Source organism: Hyla sarda, unplaced genomic scaffold, assembly GCF_029499605.1.
Source record: "Hyla sarda isolate aHylSar1 unplaced genomic scaffold, aHylSar1.hap1 scaffold_1949, whole genome shotgun sequence".
NCBI lineage: Eukaryota > Metazoa > Chordata > Amphibia > Anura > Hylidae > Hyla > Hyla sarda.
Genome location: NW_026608605.1, coordinates 1,583 through 7,179, shown reverse-complemented (window position 1 = coordinate 7,179; position 5,597 = coordinate 1,583). Strand labels below are relative to the sequence as shown.

Genomic DNA, 5,597 nt, shown 5'->3' with positions numbered 1-5,597 from the left:
ACACTTTCATTATGATGTATTGAGCCTGCATGCTATGCATGCTCATTATCATGTATTGAGTGTTTATGCCATGCAAGCTCAATATCATGTATTGATTGTGCATGCTATGCACGCTCAATATCATGTATTGACTGTGGATGCAATGCATGCTCAATAACATGTATTGAGCATGCATGCTATGCACGCTCATATATTCACGTTCATTATCATGTATTGAGTGTGTATGCTATGCATGCTCAATATCATGTATTGACTGTGCATGCTATGCACGCTCATATATTCATGTTCATTATTATGTATTGAGCATTCATGCTATGTACTCTCATTATGATGTATTGAGCCTGTATGCTATGCATGCTCAATATCATTTTTGAGTGTGTATGCTATGCATGCTCAATATCATTTATTGAAAATGTATGCTATGCATGCTCATTATCATGTATTGATTGTGTATGCTTTGCGTGCTCAATATCATGTATTGAACATGCAGGCTATGCACGCTAAAATGTTCACGTTAATTATGTATTGAGTGTGCATGCTATGCATGCAAAATATCATTTATTGAGCATGCATGCTACACACTTTCATTACGATGTATTGAGCCTGCATGCTATGCATGCTCATTATCATGTATTGAGTGTTTATGCCATGCACGCTCAATATCATGTATTGATTGTGCATGCTATGCATGCTCAATATCATGTATTGACTGTGGATGCTATGCATGCTCAATAACATGTATTGAGCATGCATGCTATGCACGCTCATACATTCACGTTCATTATCATGTATTGAGTGTGTATGCTATGCATGCTCAATATAATGTATTGAGCATGCAGGCTATGCACACTCATATATTAACTTTCATTATTATGTATTGAGTATGCATCCTATGGATGCTCAATGTATGCTACACATACATGCTACACACTTTCATTACAATGTATTGAGCCTGCATGCTATGCACGCTCATTATCATGTATTGAGTGTGTATGCTATGCATGCTCAATATCATATACTTACTGTGCATGCTATGCATGCTCAATATCATGTATTGAACATGCAGGCTATGCACGCTCAAAATATTCATGTTTATTATTATGTATTGAGTGTGCATGCTATGGATGCTCAATATCAGGTATTGAGCATGCATGCTATGCACTCTCATTATCATGTTTTGAGCCTGCATGCTATGCACGCTCATTATCATATATTGAGTGTGGATGGTATGCACGGTAAATTTCTGATTTTGGACTCATTTGGTACTTTGGATCACTATCTATATTGTAGTGCTGCGGTTTTATTGAGTAACACCGGATCACTCCAGTATAGATGGTGAGCAAAAAAAGCACATTTATTCCATTGGGGGGAGGTTATGGTGTTATGTGCAATACAGTCTAGATGGTGATATAAATTGTGAATTCATTCCATCAATAAATATGCACAATTTTTGAATGGAATAAAATCTTTTTTTTAAATCACCACCTATCCTGAATTGCTGCGGTGTTCCTAATGCAATAAAATATGCAATCAGTGAGCACATGTACACGATAAAACCGCAGCAATGCAGTATAGGTCAGTGGTCCCCAAACTGTGGCCCTCCAGATGTTGCAAAACTACAATTCCCAGCATGCCTGGACAGCCGTTGGCTGTCCAGGCATGCTGGGAATTGTAGTTTTGCAACATCTGGAGGGCCACAGTTTGGGGACCACTGGTATAGATGGTGAAAAAAAAGAGATTTTATTCCATTACAAAAATGATGCATCATTTTTGAATGGGATAAAATCACTATTATTGACACCATTTATAATGCACTGCTGGCTGCAGCCATTCATTTGGGAGTACAGCTTTATATGAAAAAATAAATAAATAAATAAATTCACAAAGCTGCAATCCCCAATGAATGGCTGCAGCCAGCAGTGCATTATAAATGGTGTCAATAATGGAGATTTTATCCCATTCAAAAATTATGCATCATTTTTGATTGGGATAAAATCACTATTATTCACTATTATTCATTGCAGTCATTCATTGGGGATTGCAGCTTTGTGAAATTTTATTTTTATTGTTTTGGGCATATAATCAATTGTACTACCCACCATTTTGATATTATAAATTCCCTCAGGGTACAGTACAGCAGCTCCATTCTCAGACTCTCAGAGGCTGCCGTCCCTCCCAGCCTGTATGCGCGCCTGTATGCGCGCTCCCGACATTGAGCGCAGAATACAGCAAGATGGGCGGAAGTGGTGGCCGGCGAGGCTTCAGATGACATCACGCCGGCCCGCCCGCCGACTTCCTGCAATCGTGAGACTGCTCAACTCTGAGCTACCGAAGAGGAGTGGAAAAAGGTATTGTTCTAATGTTTTAAGAGGATAAAAAAAACAGGGATAGATGTAGACAGTGGGAGGGGGAATATGGACATTTTAGTTGAGGATAGCTACTCTTTAAGAGCACATACCTCAGCTCTTCAATAAAATAATTTTTTTTATATATCTATATATATATACCGTATTTATCGGCGTATAACACGCACTTTTTAGGCAAAAATTTTTAGCCTAAAGTCTATGTGCGTGTTATACGCCGATACACCCCCAGGAAAGGCAGGGGGAGAGAGGCCGTCGCTGCCCGCTTCTCTCCCCCTGCCTTTCCTGGGGTCTAGAGCCCTGCTGCCGGCCCTTCTCACCCCCTGGCTATCGGCGCTGCTGCCCGTTCTGTCCCCCTGACTATCGGTGCCGGCGCCGATAGCCAGGGGGAGAGAAGCGGCGCCGACAGCCAGGGGGAGAGAAGGGGCAGCGGCACCCATTGCCGGCGCCGCTGCCCCGTTGCCTCCCCCCATCCCCGGTGGCATAATTACCTGTTGCCGGGGTCGGGTCCGCGCTGCTGCAGGCCTCCGGCGTGCGTCCCCGGCGTCGTTGCTATGCGCTGCACGGCGCGGCGCACTGACGTCATGCGCCGCACCGTGCATAGCAACGACGCAGGGGACGCGCGCCGGAGGCCTGCAGCAGCGCGGACCCGACCCAGGTAATTATGCCACTGGGGATGGGGGGAGGCAACGGGGCAGCGGCGCCGGCGGCAATGGGTGCTGCTGCCCCTTCTCTCCCCCTGGCTGTCGGCGCCGATAGTCAGGAGGACAGAACGGGCAGCGGCGCCGATAGCCAGGGGGTGAGAAGGGCCGGCAGCAGCGCTCTAGACCCCAGGAAAGGCAGGGGGAGAGAAGCGGGCAGCGACGGCCTCTCTCCCCCTGCCTTTCCTGGGGGTTTATCGGGGTATACACGCGCACACACGCACCCTCATTTTACCATGGATATTTGGGTAAAAAACTTTTTTTACCCAAATATCCTTGGTAAAATGAGGGTGCGTGTTATAGGCCGGTGCGAGGTATACCCCGATAAATACGGTATATATATATATAGATGGATAGATAGATTTAAAAAAAGTCAGTTCTGTTATGGTGAATATATTTATTGTGTGATTGACAATTGATTGGTAATAAAGGTTTTTTCAATCAAAAATCTGTTCTTATCAGTTTAATATCTGATATGTCCCCTATCTGGGGACCATAAATTAAATGGATTTTTGAGAATGGGAGCCGATTTGGAAACTTGCTTCCGTCGCCCAATGCATTGACCCGATATGGCAGTATCTTTGGGTACAGTGCACCACCCCATTCCAGTGTTAAAAAAGACAGATTCTTATTTAATCCTCTGTGGGTGCTGCTGCAGCTGTTGCCTGCCTTGTCATGTCAGTCAGTCTGGCTGCAGAAGTCTGGCTGCTGTCCAGACCCAGTACTGCTGAATGGCCTCCTTAATTGGATAAGCTCATCGTATCCTCACAAAAAAAAAAAAGAGTTCCACAATTAGAGACCACAATAATGAGTTGCACTGACTGGTTTATGAACGTCTATCCATTTGGCGTTTTACTGACCATGTTTGCACACTGATTGATGTAAAAAAAAATGAAAAAATAATAATAATACTAATCTAGCACACCTGTGCAGGTTTGACATGACATGATACGTAGCTGTCTTGCAGGTGGTGCTGAATCCTGTTAAATGATGTGAGGGTCTCATGGTTATTCACAAGGGTGCGTCATTGCTGTTGCTTGACCATGCATTGGTTCTGTGGTCAGTGAATGATAAAAACAAAATTTGCCATCCATTGATTGATGGGAAATCAGCCATGAGGCATTTGTTTTTAGAAACTGCTGCTCACAACCAATGTTGCAATGGAGTGTCTCCATCTGCTGGTGGTATTGGATAAGCATTAGTGCTATGATGGGGTCTGAAGAAGAAGAAGAAAAGAAAGAGAGAGAGAGACTGACTGAGTGAGTGGGTAAGATAGAGAGTGAGTGAGTGAGAGTGAATGAGTGATTGAGTGAGTAATTGAGTGAGTGAGAGAGAGAACAAATGAATTAAAGTGAGTGAGTGAGTGAGAATGAATGAAAGTCTGAATGACGGAAAGAAAAAAGTATGAAGAAAGAAATATGAAGAAAAGAAAATGTATATGGAGTTGCAAACATGAGTGCAATCTACAAAGCTGTTGAGGCTGGTCCTCATGGGAGGATTGTTGCACCCAGGACCTTTAGTTCTATTAAATGTCATTCAATGCCACTGCCAGGTGTAAACAGCAGAAGAACCAGAAGCACCAACAGCACGACCATGGGTTGTCAGATTACCCTGATTCAGCAAAGAGTCCAAAAGGATGCAGGTGAATACTGTTTATTTTCAGTTTCTCGTTACAGTTGGTTTGATTCCGTGTCCGGACAGCCAGGGAGGTGGCTACAGGCAACAAAGGTAGGCGTGTTGTTTTCATATGCAGATCTTAACCCCTTAAGGAGGGAGGGCGTGCCCATACGCCCCCGTTTCAAAGTCCTTAAGGACTGAGGGTGTATGGATACGACCGTGGGAATTTCGGTCCCCGCCGCTAGCCGTCGGGTACCGGACCGAGATGCCTGCTGAAATCTTTCAGCAGGCATCCTGTGAAAATGCCTAGGAGGGTCCTGAGAACCCCCCATGTCGGCCATGGCGGCAAATCGACGTTTGTGGCAATTCCGGGCTGATCGGGTCTCTGATGACCCGATTGCCCGGAAAATAGGGATGAAAGGATTTGTCAGTGACAGCCCCAATCCTCCTAAGGGATAGGAGCGAGGTGGCAGTGGTGCCATTCCCCCCTATCCCCTGCCATTAGTAATGACTACTGACCAATGGCAGTTAAAGGCGGAGGGGTTACCATGGAAATTCCCCGCTCTGCCCGCCCCTGGATGTCAGGAAGAGAGGGGGGGGGGGGGGAGAAGATGGTGGCGGTACCTGGGGGTTTGCCCCCCCCTCCATGCGAATGTACAGGGTACATTCACAAGGGGCGGGGGTTTACAGTTAGTCTCTCGCTGCAAGCTAGAGATGCAGGAAATTTTCTGCTGCAGCTCAAACTCCCAGCAGGAAACTCGCTGTAATCCCCCGGCAGTCTGAATGTACCCTAAAAACACTACCTATAAACATACCCCTACAAAGTCCCCCCCCCCCAATAAAAATGAGAAACCTCTGGTATGGCACGGTTTCTAAAACGCAGTCTCCGCTAGCCGTCGGGTACCGGACCGAGATG

At 45.4% G+C, this 5,597-nt stretch overlaps 1 non-coding gene across 1 annotated transcript; it reads left to right on the top strand.

Annotated features, from left to right (window-relative positions):
- The first annotated feature begins 3,478 nt into the window (after positions 1-3,478).
- On the top strand, positions 3,479-3,665 carry LOC130316721 (U2 spliceosomal RNA). The gene has a single exon (XR_008863991.1). It is a non-coding gene; the product is annotated as a U2 spliceosomal RNA (small nuclear RNA).
- Positions 3,666-5,597: the final 1,932 nt, after the last annotated feature.